Source organism: Callionymus lyra, chromosome 6, assembly GCF_982586985.1.
Source record: "Callionymus lyra chromosome 6, fCalLyr1.hap1.1, whole genome shotgun sequence".
NCBI lineage: Eukaryota > Metazoa > Chordata > Actinopteri > Syngnathiformes > Callionymidae > Callionymus > Callionymus lyra.
Window position 1 is genome coordinate 29,078,600 of NC_141823.1, and position 15,654 is coordinate 29,094,253.

A 15,654-nucleotide genomic window follows, 5' to 3' on the forward strand; every position below is an offset into this window, starting at 1 on the left:
GCTCCCGTCTGGTTTTTTCCCTGGACCTTCCTTGTTACCTGATGAACAGTTCCTGACGTTGTCAGCGTTTTTAGTTACTCAAGTGAGTTGTCCCTCTTTTAGTTGCCGGTGAGTCCCTGATCTTTAGATCCTGTCTGAGTGCTTCCTTGTTATCCTTGCGTGTACTTATTAGGTTTTGGATTTATTGATCGGATATGTTTTGCATTTTAAACTGCTTTTGTTTTCTATTCTCTTACTGAATAGGTTTCGGTTTTATTGACTGAATGGGTTTTTGGATTTATTTATCGGATTTTGATTAAAAACCGTTTGACTTGTCTACTGTCTCAAACTATGATAGAGGGAGAATGATGCATTGTTTTAATATAGATCCCACAACAGAGTCGTGGCAAAGATTTGTATAGTGGTTAAAACTCACATCATCAATACAAGATGTTGGTGAAAATGAAAGGGATAAGGCAAAGATTTACATGATACATTTGTTAATGCTTTTTCTCATTTGTAGGTTGCAGTATAATTTGAAAATCATTGAAGAGTCAACTGTTTTACAAGTTGAAAATAAAAATACAAATTGTTTTTTAACAACCCCATATATCTTTATTGCTGCTTCAGTGAAGAGCCAACCACTATTCCAGCCTCCAATGTCGACAGGTAGCGCCAGAGTCCGGGCCTGGAATTGTTAAACGGGCTATTTATAGAACTGATATTACTACATTCCATCTCATGCACTCTCCTGTATTCTCCTGCCCTTTCCCTCCTCCCTCGCCACCGTCCTCCCATTCTCCGTCTAAGAGGGGTCAGCTGTCTTTTCCCATAGCTGTCAACTCTCTGGCCCTTTACAGCAATCTGACGAGCCCCCAACTCCACACACACACACACAAACACACACACACATTCCTTCACACTCTCAGCTGTCAGGTGCACCTTGGGTGATTGGAGGTGAACCCATAGATGGGGGATGAGGAAGAAAAGGGAAGGTTGAGGTAATGGGTTCTAGACGGGAACTGGCTATTTAAGCTTTAACTTGGTAAAAACAAAAGTTGAATAAAAGAGGCTGAATTGAAAAGGTGTTTGCGGTATTTTTCTTTCTCCACCACCTCTCCTGTATTATTTTTAGAGTCCTTGTTCAACGCCTGGGTGACTTTCTCTCCCTCTAAGGATTTAAGGTCAGCACTTGATGTCAGCAGAGAAATGTCCTTGTCGCGATGTGTCATTGCTGCCCACTATTGACTGGACCAAGGGGCCATGATTGGCAAGCACACAGGCCAATCATTTAAAATGACGAGAGACGTGAAAAATCTCACAGACATACAGGAAGGAGAGAGAGACGGCCATAAATCCACTGTTTCCCGGCTGTTAGCTGTTGAAGACAGGAGGATATGAGCATTGATTTTGGAAACTCTGTGACTGTCTGAAAGCATAGGTTTGCATCAAAGTTTTTTTATTTATTTTATAACCATAAATGGCACAAAACCTGCAACAATGAATATTTAGGTAAACATTTTCAGTTTGACAAAGATATCAGCTGTTATTAAACCTGCAGACAATTACATGTTTACCTTTTGTTTGAGGAACATGATAACCTTACAGAATAAAAATGACTGAAAAAGTAAGAAAATGTGTTTTTTGTAAAAATATGTCTTTGTTGTTCCAGTTGTTATATATTGCTAGAATGAATCTATATTATTCTTTTAATTGGTGGTGTATCTGGGTTGCACCCATTTAAAATGTGACAAATCATCTCCGGCCAGTCAGGAGCTCACTCTTCTGTTGGGATGTAGCTTTTTTAACCTTCTGGTACCACCAGGTGCTGCCAATAAGGAACCACATGTATAAATGGGTTGTGCTAGAGTGGTCAGTAGGTGTCTGCTCCAAGAATCCACATGACACTTTTGACTGATCTGGATAGAGGCTAGGCAACTTCAGGCTGGTGTTCCACTAATATAAGTTTCAATATTGTTTGCATTGAGCCTTATAACTTTTTACCTTAAAACCAAGTTCCAAATAACAAGAGATGTCTGAGATAAGCCTTTAAGAAGACCATTTTCTGACAATTTTGCAGAACGATATGGCCAAGGGTTTTCTGGTGACCACTGTGAGGGGAACCAGGCTGTTGAGGTGACGTGTTTTTTTTCCACACTCTACTGAGGCTCCTGGTTGTTTAATGAATAAAATTATAATTGCCAATATGTCAAAATTCAATCCAGTCCCCCACCTTAGGCCCATGTTCACACTCAACTCACTTGAGTTTGCATGGTTGGAAATTTAGGCAGACCATATTTACTCTTCAGTGGAGATGGAGACAGAAGCTTGGTTATTGAAGGACTGAAACGAGTAAACACTTCTCGTCCAGTATGACAGAAGCTAGTTAAAGTTGTCATCTAATCAGAAAAAAGCGTTCTCTTGTGAGCAGCTGAGGAGAAACACTTGGGAAGACTGGGAACTACCTCTCCTACCGCAGTGTGCAGGCAAACAATTTCTGGTTTCTCATAAGGTCAACATTAAATTACATTACATTAAAAGGTGGATGATTCAAAGTCAGAATGTGTAAGCTGTAGCATCTAAATGTGATATTCTACATCCCATTATTAGAGAAAGTTACACAATACAGACATGTGTGAATCCTACCATGTGTTTGTTTCACGCTTTATCTAAAAACAACAACACCAGGCTCGTATGACTTAGACATTCATAGTCCTACAATTTCTCTTTTGATCGTTAGCAGAATAAAAAGAAAGAAAGAAAGATAATCAAAGTCCTTCATGGTATTCCCAAAAAATGCTGTTTCCTAAAAAACATGACATGAAACTCTCAAAGTTCCTAAATAGTTGGCGATTTCACAGCTTTTCATCTCGCGCAGCTCCGGTTCTCTCTCTCTGGGGTTGTGGTGTCAGTCTGTCTGGCTCGCCCTAAGCCCCCCATGCCTAGATCTCCGTTTCCCATCCTCCCCCTCGGCTCGCAGTCTGGTGCCAACCCCCTTTTCACCAACTAATACCACATCTCCCCCCTTTCCTTTCTTTTTTTTTTTTTTTTAAACCATCCTGCCTTCCACCCCCGGGACTTGCATTCAATCTCGCTATCTTCTTGCAGCAGGCCTGTCAAATACCCCGCCATCGAGCGCGGCAAATCGGCCTGGAAACAGGGAGGGAGGGGGTGAGACACTGGTGGATGCAAATAATGGGAGAGTGGTGTTCGATGGAGTGAAATGGGGTTCAAGTGAAAGTGCAGGAGGAGCAACAGAAGAACAAAGTGGAGGACACTAAACAGATAGTTGATAAGAGAAAGGACCGCTGAGGTCGAAGGGACATGATGATGAAAAGAAATGATACATATGGATATGTCGCGCTGCGCTCTCAGACACGAGGAATGCAACTTGTCTGTCAAATGTCTGAGCCACCAAGGCTGTCTCTCTGTCTCCGCCGCAGCAGTTGAAACTCCTTTTTCATCAAGCACAGACGCAAGGTCTGCTGAAATAGGACCAAATTCTAAGGATGTTTGAAAGGGTTCAAAGATTAGCTTTACAATAAAATAAAATTCATCAAACTCTCTTGTCCAAGCTTTGAACATGACTGAAATTGTTTGTATGGTCGTTTATTCATTCAACTGAGTGAGTCAGATGGCAGGAATCAACAGTAAGTGGCTCTCAAATTTAAACTTTAAATACTCACAATTTGGAGTCATGGATTTGCTCAATAACACCAATTTAAGTCTCTGACTTGATTTGCTAGGCTGTATTTTCTTAGGTGTCGTGGAATTACTGAAGCCTCACATTCACAAAAGTCCCTGGCTAATTTAATGTCATGGTTTAACATCTGTTGGGCACTATGGTGTGTTAAATATTTTTATTACACTTCAATGAAGAAGGACGGAATAACATCGGAGGAAAGCAAGGTAGCAGAGAAAGGTTTCTTAAGGATTTGACAATAACCTGTCTGTTTACAATATGATCTGTCAGGTGCACCACTTCTAATTATTTTTGTGTGTGTGTATACGACGTGTTACACAACAGAAGCGATACTGCCATTTTCAAGCAATCAAACAAAAGACATGTTAAATTAACAGCTGGGAGGCTCAGTGAAGCAATTGTGAACAGTTTCACAGTGCAATGTAAGGTAGAATTTTAATTATCAAGGAGAAAAGAAGAGACTAGGTTGTTGTTTTGTATGATTTTGCCAACTTTATTGTGCCCATCTGTTCATTGAATATGTATTAATTTATTGCCCGACATGAGTCTTGATATCTCAAGTAAGTATAGCACTTATTCAAGAGCAATATTTCAATGTAGCAGAAAATAATATAGATCAACTTTTTATTCTCTTGCTATTATGTTAACATGAGAAAATTCTAATTTTTTTTCTAAATAAATATAATTTAATTTTTACTCAGATTTATTTATAGTTGAGTGTTAAATAAATCAGGTTAGGAGGAGAGGCTATATAAAATGCAGTCAATACTATAGTTTATTACACTGTTGAGTGAATAATACAAAAAGTGGAATCCACTGATATCTTGTCACAGTGTTTCACAATACCTTGGGAGTGTGTGTTTCACTGCTTGGTGCTTTTGGAAACCGAGTTAGCCTGAATACGTACTCATCTATCACGTTTCCAGATGGTGATACAAGATTTGCCTCTCCAGAAAATTTGCTTCCGGGCTAGTGATGGGTATGTGAAGCTTTATATAGAAGTGTCATTGTCTTCAGAGCCCACTAGATTACTTTCTCTGCCCAAAAACAATTTGCTATTAACAGCTCTTCTATTTGAAACATTGATTTTGATTTTTAAACAGATCCTGTTAAGAAGACTGAGGGATGAACCTTTCTGGGCGCAGTTTCAGTGTTTCTGCCAATCAAATGAGGTCTGAATCAGTTGTGGAGTCCCTCAAGGTTCTGTTATGGGTCCTTTATTATTTTTGCTGTACTTGATTCCCCTGGGTAAAATCATTCAGAGATTTCATGATGTTTCTTAACACATTTTTGCTGAAGACATCCAGTTTTACTGCTCATTTGATCCAACTGAGCCCCAGGGGCTGAACAGCTTAGTCAATTGTTTGCTATAAATCAAACAATGGCTGAGTGAAAACACTTTGCAGCTAAATGTGGACAAAACTAAAACTTTTGTTTTTGCTCCTGATCATAAGGTTCCAGGGTTGAGTCAGTACTTGAGTGACTTAGGTCAGTCTGTCAAACTGAGCCTGAGAAACCTGGGTGTTGTATTAGACATAGACATGTTTGCAAGGTGGCGCAGTGGTTAGCGCGCTGACAGCAAGAAGGTTGCTGGTTCGCTTCCAGGCCGAGCCAACTTTGACCAAAACATGATCTTAAGCTTGTAATCAATGCGTTTGTGTCTTCTCGTCTGTACAATTGAAAGAGTTTGTTTTCATGTCTTAACAAGAAGGAGCTGTCTCGCCTGCAGTTAATTCTGACTAGCTCTAGTAGAAGAACTCACATTTCTCCAATCCTTAAATCTCTTCACTGGCTACCAGTTATTTTCAGGATGAATTTTAAAATTTTGGTTCTTACTTTCAGATCTATTCATGGTCAGGATTGACCTTACATCAGTGATCTCATCCATCCTTACACCCCAGCTCAGGCTCTGAGGTCTGTGGATCAGAATCTGCTGATGGTTCCTCGCACACGGTTCAGGACCAGAGGAGAGAAACCCTTCCAGGCTGTTGCTCCTAAGCTTTGGAACGATCTTCCTCTCTCTCTGCGCTTGATGGAGTTTACTGACTCCTTCAAGAGACATCTAAAAATTAGACACTGCTTCATGAAGCGTCATCATCCCATTACTATCTGAAGTTGAGTATTTTTAAAAGAAATATTTGAAATGTATTCTCTCCCCCACCAGCAGTTATGACCTCTGCGTACTTCTGAGTCCAAGATGATGATTGCTGTTGACAGGTTAAGAGTTCAACTTCAGCTACACCCATCACAGAGCTGTAGAGAAAACATGTGTATTGTAGTGAGTTGTGCCTTCGACTATTTTGGAAATCCCCAACTGAGCCAATAGTTTCTCAATACTGTAATTTGAGATGTTCACAAAAATAATTGCTGATTAACCAATAATGTATGTTAAGTGGATGCAATATATGAACTATATTTCTGTTCAAACATTTAACATTGTAAATACTTCTTTGTATTCAGAGACAGTAGTGATGGGTTGATGACGCTCCGTGAAACAGTATTGTTTACTTTCAGAAGCCACTAGATGTCACTCAATTTCCTTTGAACAGCAATACTGGCCAAACCTCACATTTTTAAATGAGGGTTCCAGGCACTGGTAGGAACTGCTTCATGAAGCTTCATCTGCCAATCACAAGTAAACAGGCTGAAGAGATGAACTGTCCATGGTGCTGAAAAATGAACTACCTCTGATATGTGCTTGTTTTCTTTATAGGAAGTGCTTAACCAAAATTGTAATGGTGTTCAGAATTAATGCAAGGTTAATTTCTTATTAACACCCTTGACATGAATTTGTCCCGACACATGTCTGCCTGTGTTGTGTTCCACTCACAGACTGTAGACCTTTTCTAGAAGATTTAAAGAGATTTGAGATGAAAATAATTCAATAATTAACAGACGGTCACTTGTAGGTCCATTTTAAAATTATGAACCACATAAACATATTCATGATTTTTCTGAGGTAGATCATTTGTTTATTCATGAAATCAACATTTCAACAACTACCCCATTTACTTTTGTTTTATTCCAGGATGAAAATGATAATTAAAAATAAAAATATGTCTTTGCTTGTGGCTTGCCATATACAATGTGGAAAGAAAGTTTCACTGACAATAAGTTTAGTGAGTTTATTCGCTTTAGCAACCCATGGTAGGAAATGCCAAGACGCTCAGTAGGTGGAGCTGGTCAAAGCAATTGATTTTTGAGCAGAGTATGTTTCCAGTGGGCTCTGAAAAAAAGGATACTACTTCATGAAGCTTCATCAACCCATCATTAAAGGCGTATGAAACCCGCTCTTTTGAGTATTTAAATAAATACCAGCATTATCTTCTACATTTTAAATATCAATAGCCGACAACAATGTCTTGATTCCAAGCAAGTAAGAAGACTGTACTTCCTGTTGCAGTTCTTTCAAAGAAAGAGTTGTGTGGAAAAACTGTGCCTGATCTTTTGTTTAGTTCCTTGCATGAAACATGTGTGATCCCCAAATTATGTAAAGTTCTTTAAATAAGTGCTAAACTGTAAGGTATCTTCAAGGAGATGAAACCATGAACCATGTGTTATACCGTGTCGTGATTTTCCTCTGTGTGTAGTAACGATCTTTAGCTTTATTTTTATTAACAGTAGAGTAATATTATTCCTTGAATGGCTAAAAAAGTTCTATACGTGTAATAATGATAATTGTTATAAGAGGGAAAAAAATCAATCTTCAACTTGCCTTTTGTACTCACAGAATTATGTTTTAAAAAGAACGTGTTTTTTCTTTTTTTTATTCTTTTTTTAGATTCTATAATTGCCCGGTCCTCCAGACCTGCTTCTTCCTCCTCGGACTTCTTCCTTCATCCAGAGATTGATAAATCTCTGATTAAAGCCCTGCATTCTTTTTGAAGCTGTGTACAGTCAGAGCATGTAACATCTCCCCAGCTTACTACTTTCCTGAAGAAATATTTCCTCCTGCTCACTCAACTGCTTCTCCTCCTTTCAGAGAGAATGATTGATTTTCAATCTTTCCAAACCTTCCTTTTTCCTCCTCCTGCTCTACTTTCTCCTCAGGAGTGTGTTTGAGAAGAGCCTTTTCAAAGACCCGGAAACGGTAAAATATTTAGCAGGCCAGAGTCACAAAGTCCTGCAGCGATGCCCTTGGGCTACTGAGCAACTGATATGCATGAGTGAGAGGGAGAAAGGGCAGGAGTTAGTGAGGTGGGGCCAGGCGAGTCACGGGTGGGTTCATCATACCAGGAGAAGGTTCAAACCCCCCAGAGGACAGCGATTTGGTTTGTTGACTGAAAATACAGTGATACCTTGAAATGGATGGAGAGAGTGGGGGAAAAAAAGAAGTGTGTGTGAGAGGTGTCACTGAGTGATGTGTGTGGTCTGCAGCAGAAACAGATTTATAGGTGTGTGTGTGTGTCTGGACTGCAAAGTGTGGACATAAATAAAGCTGCGGGGAGAAAGTCACCATTCAACATCATCAAGTGGATGCCTTCCAGAGTCCCTCATATCTATAGCTCACATGCACACAATGAGAGGTGAGCGCCTTCAACTTTGCACTTCCATACATATGCATTTGAATGAGAAAAATGTGTGAAGCTGCCATGGCGAGGCATCTGTGGCAAAGAGTCAAAAATCTCTTTCTGCTCTGCCATACACACTTTCAGGTTTTGCTAAATATTTCCTATGTATGCTGCCAACAAGTCAGCTCTATAAAAGTATTGTTTATTATTCTCATTGCTTAAGAATCTAATATTTATCCTTAAACCTGTCTACATCACAAGGTACCCTCACTTGTTCCCTCTTTTACCATCTGATGAAGTCTTCATGAGCTCCAAAATGAGCTTGTACGCATTGGACTTATTTTAATTTAACGCTATGCTCTGATTGTGTTTCATTTTCTGCCAAATGGTGTGTGTCTAACGTGTTAGTCAGAATCTCTCTAAAACACCCTCAATATCCAAAGTCAATTGGTCAGGGATGTCACAAAATTGTTGTAGTGATGGGTTGATGATGCCTCATGAAGCAGCTGATGATGTATCATGATACAGTTTGAAAGGCCACGAGATGCCAGTTTTAGTGACAATTATGTTAGGTTTCATTGAATTAGCAGATCAGAACCAAAGATTATGAGGCACAGAGTGCCATCTAGTGGCCTTTCAAAATGAAGATACTGTGTGCTGTATCATGAGGCTTCATCAACCCATCACTAATGTTCAGTAAACACTGATTTAAACTGGTGATGGGTCGATAAAGCTCCATGAAGCAGTGTCTATATTTTATAATCAATTGTTTGGAACGGCTTTTCTATTGTAACTTCACATCATTTTTAAACTCAAAGCGCCACCTGCTGAGCTACTGCTTCATGAATCTTCATCACCCAACACGACTTCAAAGCATTTTTTTATCTAAACATACAGCTTGGAGTCAAGACTTATGCCATAATAATTTTTACAATGTAAGATATGTGAGTTTGCTCACTTCTACTTATTTGGAAAAATGGGGTATTAAATCCCATTGAGTGATCTAAGTAAGCAGGGATATCCAAATCTATAACGGCAGCAGAAGGAGCTGAGTAATAACGTCACATCAGACAGCGGTCCTCAGCTACTCTCTGCTCTGGCCTTATCGCAAAAATGAAATGTTATCATAAACCAAAGGAAATATTCATCCAAATCTTGTGAGAGACAAAGATAATGTGAATCCAAGTGTGGGGGGGAAGCAGATTTGATACTTGTGAGTTGATAAACCACCTTATAGCTATTACATCAAACAACCTTTCGACAGTCTGAATCAGGGCTGGGTAGTTCAATTCCAAAGGATGCATATTATACGGTGTGATTCCTGTGAAGGGCCATTAAGTCAAACAGAACACTATATGAAGAAATGGAGCCTGAATATAATGAGAAAATTAAAAAAAAAACTGTTTCGTTTTCTATGAATTTTTCTAAAACGTCTTTGTTAAAACTAGTGATGGTCTGATGAAGCTTCATGAAGCAGTGTCATTATTTTCAGAGTCCACTAGATGGCACTCTCTGCACAATTTTCCTTGGTTTTGTATATCTGTTCTAACGAAAGATCACATTATTTTTAAACTAATGGCTTCATCTGGCCATCGCTAGTTAAAAAATAGTTGTTCTTTCAACTGTTTTGGACAGATACGTACAGAAGATAATAAGCAAGATAAATCTAAAGTTAAACTGGAAATGAATAATGATAAAAATGCACAATAATGTTTATGTTTTGCCATCAGAAACATTGGTCAAAGTCTAACCTCTTGAGGGACACATATTTACTCACTTAAAAGGCTGCATGTGGCCCCCAGACCGCACTTTGTCTAGGTCTGCTCCCAACTCATTCCGTTTTATCTTAATTTCCAGGTAAACCACTTAAAAAGCGATATTTCAGAAAGAAACTGAAAAATTTGCTGATGTTTTTCCTAGATTTCAAATCTGGTATTTACATTTATGGTTTCCGTCTGCTTTACAACATTTATTGAACCAAATTATAGAAACCTGGGATCATTTTCAACCTATTATTTCAAACAATTGATGCTCATCAACCCAACACTAGTCCCAACTGACTCACGAGGAGAGGTAAAAGACATTTGCAGCGGTCGTTTCATCACATATTTAGCAAACGATTCAAAACTATTCTTTACTTCTTTGTTAAGTAGTTTGCTGTTGACGTCTGTTTGCATGTCAGTTAATAAAAATTGAGAGCATTTCCAACCTTGTTGATTGGTAGCAGAAGTCCGTTGGGGCAACAAGGATTCAAAAAGGATAAAAATAACGCGGATGCAGTACTCCTCTTGTCATTTTCCAGTTCTGAATAAGCGCCCAACTTCTATTGAAAGCGCTGGCAAAGCAAGCGACACTGTAGAGAACAGAGAATAGAAGCTCCGGAGGAAAATATTTTGGAGGGGAGAGAGAATTTTTCAGATGGGAGCGAGTTTGTTATGATTTGCAGAACACCTGTCTCTGAAAAACTCTGGCCGCTCGCGACAAAACCTCTCTGAATGCATATTAACGGTTCACGGCTCCGTTAAAGCCCTTGTTCACATGCAAATCCTGCTTATGCTTCCGTTTGAAAGCCTTCAAAGCTGTGCTCAAGAACACACAACACACTATTTTATGGCGACTTGTCACTCTCTCACACACATTCATCGTCTTCTCTATCAATCTCTTCTTCTCATGTAGAAGAAGGATTAGGGCCCCAGGAGGAAAAAAAATATCTCTTCAGTTGGTGCATCACATCAGACAGTACCACAAACAGACAGTAGCACACAACAAATCACAACACTGCATTCACTACCCCATAAAAAGACACTTGCTTAAACAGCTTGTAGCAGCAACAAGCTACAGTAGTGATACAGTTCAGTGTGGGCTTGGATAACAACTGCGCTTAAAGGGGATTAAGAGGTGTGTGAAATATTGGACCATTCCCACTGAAACGATGCAGACGTTTTTTTTTAAAAGGAGACCTACGAAGAGTGTGGGTTTGTGTGGAGGAGCCGCTTTCTGAGGCTTTGTCGAACAGTGTCGGCCTCTGGCAGTCGGGGTGTATGATGAATTGCGGCAGCAGTTGAAGGGTAAAGTGCGATGTTCTCTGTAATGAAAATGGATGTTTATGAGAAAATGAAAGATGTAATTGGAAGATGTCAGTCGGGGTGATTTGTTATCAGAGAAATTAGTGGGTGATGAAGACGAGACAGGATCAGCTAATAAAACTGAGCCTATATTTATGTGGGGATAGAGTAATTCCAAACAATTCAATTCATCTGTGATCATTTCTTGTCATATGAATAAGATGATCAAATATTGACCTTTTCAAATGCATATGATCAATATTAGGTTAAATAAAAATGTTGGTTGCAAGAAAACGTTTAAATTGTTGGGGAGCTTAAGGGCAGAGTTATCATATCAATACATTTTGAATATGTTTGGAACAAATGTTAAAACATCGGCTAAAACTCAAGGTATTCAAGTGATTTAAGATACAAACAAGTTCCTACATCTCACCAAGATGTAAGGTGAAAAATGGTGTCTTATAGCAATTCTGATAAAATATTTAGACTAGAAATGTGCTAAAAAAAAATGGAAACTGAGCAGGGAAGCAAATTATATTTTAAACTTAATTGACCACAATGACAAATACATTGCTTCAAATAAAATGCAGACTTAAAAGCTTTGTACGTGGGTTCATTGGTGGGTTAAAGCAAGTGAAATCAGAGATTAGGGGGAAAAATATTCTGACAAAAAGTTGTTGTGGATAAAAAGGTGTGTGGCACCAGCACCAGTCTGCAACATTAGAAACTCCTTTATGAACTCAGAAATCTCAGAATTGGTTGGTTTGCCTTGTAATAGTTTTGACTCCTGATCCTAAAAATATTGAAGCTTATTATATTGATGGCAACAGTTGCCAAAAAGGAGGAGCCCAGGCGAAAAGGAAAAAAGTGAACTCTGATATAATCGTATTTAGTCACACATTATGTTTAAGTTACCAATTCAGTTTGATGTCTCTGGGCACTAGGATCAGAGCTTTTGTTTGACACAAATGAATAACACTATTATCGATCAATACATTTACTCTAAAATGAAGTGTCAGACTATTATTGCTGAAATAGTGAAATAAGCAGTGTAATAAGTTTCGTCGGCAAGCTGGCCTGGGAACGCCTTGGACCCCTAGTAAGGGCATAAAAAACCGAAGGAGACAAAGAAGAGGATCAGTCTGCTATTAGTCGGAAGACGAATGCTCCTGTTAATACTGCTGTTAAAATATAAATGACATAACAGCGTCTTTGACCCTGACATGTTCCCATAAACCTGTAACTGATAAATAATCAATATGAGTAAGTAATAAAAAGGGTTGGATCATTAATGGATTTAATTATAATTTGAGATCAAATATTACTTCATTAATCCCTTGGGACAAGTACTTTTTATTGTGTAAATATTTATTTTTTATTTTAAAATAAATGAATAAGTATTTCTTTCTGGTAGATGAACTGTATTCTGAAAATAGGATTTCCTTTAATTAAGTAATAAATATTATGAGTTTTTTTAAAGCTTCCTAATAATCTGACACAGCATTGTGACCCGGCTCATACACACACACATACATATATTTATATATTTATAATGGCGGAGACCTTGCAGGGCTCCAACAGAGCTTTGCGGCAACACTTTCTGGACTGTGTGCCCCGGTTCTGACTTTCTACCTGTCGTCTAGTGCATGACAAGTGGCTCAGCGCTTGTTTGTAAATGCATTGAGGTGATAGTGGAAAAGCTATGATAATCGCTCAAAGAATCATTCAGGTCATCTCAGCCTGATGGAAAGACAACCATACTCGTGCTGAAGAGGATTTACTGCCAAAGATGTAGCAGGCAGCTTTTTAGAAATGAAGAGATTAAAAAACTATTATCACTCTCCTGTTTAAACGTCTAAACGTTAAAAAAATTCGATTTTTTTTATTCATCGCACAACAAAACTAAACAGAAGCTATGCTAATTGTTGAAGCTATATTTCCTGCTGAATGTTGTTAAATCGTGGGTGGCAGCCCAATGTAAGAGTCAACAGAGACAGTCAAAGGTTTTCCACGCAAAAAGTCCTGAATAATCTGGCTACATTTAAACGTTTATTTAATAAATATGTAGAAATGATGCCCTTTAAAGGATGTATTATTACTTTACAGTATATAACACGTAATATGATAATCCCTTATAATAATCGTTAATAGCGATATTAATGAAGTGTAATGGGAGCAGGAACTTTTGACACATTTGGCTGCTTCATGATTCAAGATGCACTAAAAAAGAGGTAACTTATCTTCCAACTGTGCACCTTCTCTCTCCTCCTCTCTTGTGCCTCCCCCGTTACACACCAGGAAAAGACTCCACAGTGGGAAGCTGCCTTTGAAGTCGACACACCCGGCCCGAGTGTCACATGCTTAATCGTTATTGTAAGAGTAAATCCCAGCAAAACGCCACAGATATCCTCCACTCCTGAGCTGCACCCGGCGGACAGCAACAAGCACTTCTTCCTCCATCCAGAGAACATCCGCCGTGCAGTTATACAAATGTTTCACCTTGACATCTTCATAGAACTCACACCTCCATAAAAGAAACGTACTTTATAATGCACTTTCACATGACCTACTTATCATCTCACCATAGATCAGTTTTATTTCTGACTAAAATGTATGTGTGTGTGTTTTGTAAAAAGAGTGGTTGAATCACTGAATTGGTTTAAAGAGAGTTGGAGCAGAAGAGGATGTTCCCGCAATATTTTAAACCCTAATATAACTTGTATTACCTAATTATCTTGTCTCCTCCAGGCCCTTTTAGGTGCCTGGCTTCATTTAAGTAGGTGTATAATCCTCAATATGGTGCCTTAACAACAAAACAAATTATTTGCAATGGCATTCAGTCATTTGGTTTGACATTAAAACGGCCCAATTGTGTCATTTCTCACTGTTCATAATGCAAAAAAAGCAATTGTTGTAAAAGAGCAAATGAAAAAAAAAGTCACTTTGTCCCTCGTTGCAGTGGCTGGTTATGACTTTGTGGTGTCTCCTGGAGGAACACAGAGCTACACAATCTACAGTCTTTCAAGAAATAATTACTGTGACAGAGCAAAAAGAGAGGATGGCAGCAGTTCTTATAATCCCCCCTTTTTTAAGAAGTTCCTGTAATCTTTCTTTTTAAGTTTCTCCTCCGCCCCCAACAGAACCTGGTCGCCCCAGCACTTGACAATAAACACACTCCTACAAACGAGAGTGGAGACACGTTTAGACTTTTTTTCAGAGTGTGTGTAGGAGGGAGATAATGTTTCTACGCTGGGAAACACCACTTGTGAAGAGAGTGCAGTGTGGACAAGGCGTTGAAAACGTCCCTTGTAAAGAGAAAGAGTGGCCAAAAAGTTCATGTTGAGAATGTCAGGTGTGTCAAAGGCAGCAACAGTATTGATCTACACTCGAAAAGTTCCACAAAAGAAGGACATCAGTTTAAAAGCAGAAAAGCCGACGTTGCAGAAAACAGACCGTCCAGTGATGATGTTAACAAACAAGTAGGGAAGCCATTCAGCACGTCTTCCTCTGAGCGTACTACCCTACCTATTGTGTAACATGTGAGTGAATGAATGGAGGAAGCGAGTACAGTACTCACGATGCTCAGGAGTGTTGCTCTGTGTCAGCTCGCTCTTCTCCGGACGACTCTCTCTTTCCTTCCTTCTATACTTCTCTATGTTTTCACTGATGCTGAGAAAAGAAACACACACACACACACACTCCGCTGTGTTATGCTGCTCTGCCGAACAAGCGCTCAGAGCGAGACTGAGATGGTGAGGGAGTGAGAAGCGGAGTCAGAGTAAGAGGAGGAGGCTGGGCTGCGCGTGTATGACTGTGTCGGGATGTAGGTTTGAGGGGGAAGATGCTCCGGCGAGTGAGTGGGAATACACCGACACGCACAGAAATGTGACAGCACATTCCCCGGGATCCAGCACCGGAGCTTCAATAGAATCAGGAATAGTCACCACGCACTAATACGGGGCTCCGATTTTGGCAATAAAAAGGAAGAAAAGGAAGGAAATCCCCAATTCTCTCAGTGTGAGTGAGTGAGGCAGCGAGTGCGTGTCCTTTAATGACACTGTGTCAGGCAGGGAAGTACTGAATTAAACAAGCCTCTAATCCTTTCTGAGACTAAATTCATTCATTTATTCATTCATCTACTTCCGTGTGTTCTCATCAATCCACAAGAGTGGAGGTCGAGGCGAGACTTACGAGGTAGGTGTCATTCATTAGACACACATGATAACAAACACGCTGCGTAAAAGTTTATATTTAAAGATGATTCATCAAGCTTTCCCTCTTTAAAACACCAAAAGACATAACTTATATCAATCTCTTTAGAGCAACAATGAAGCATTTGAGGCAGAGAGACTTGCTTATACATTTAGCTACAGCTTTCAATGCAAAATTGAAATGT

The 15,654-nt window shown here is 39.3% G+C and overlaps 1 protein-coding gene across 2 annotated transcripts in view; it reads right to left on the minus strand.

Annotated features, from left to right (window-relative positions):
• rbfox3a (RNA binding fox-1 homolog 3a) overlaps positions 1-15,051 on the minus strand; it is a 458,688-nt gene extending 443,637 nt beyond the window's left edge. Inside the window, exon 1 of one of the 2 annotated variants that reach the window (XM_087794610.1) lies at positions 14,836-15,050. The gene's annotated coding sequence lies outside the window, so the exon portion shown is untranslated. Of the gene's footprint in view, positions 1-14,835 lie in introns of both variants that reach the window. The other variant, XM_087794608.1, reaches the window with a different exon arrangement.
• Between the last annotated feature and the right edge of the window lie 603 nt (positions 15,052-15,654).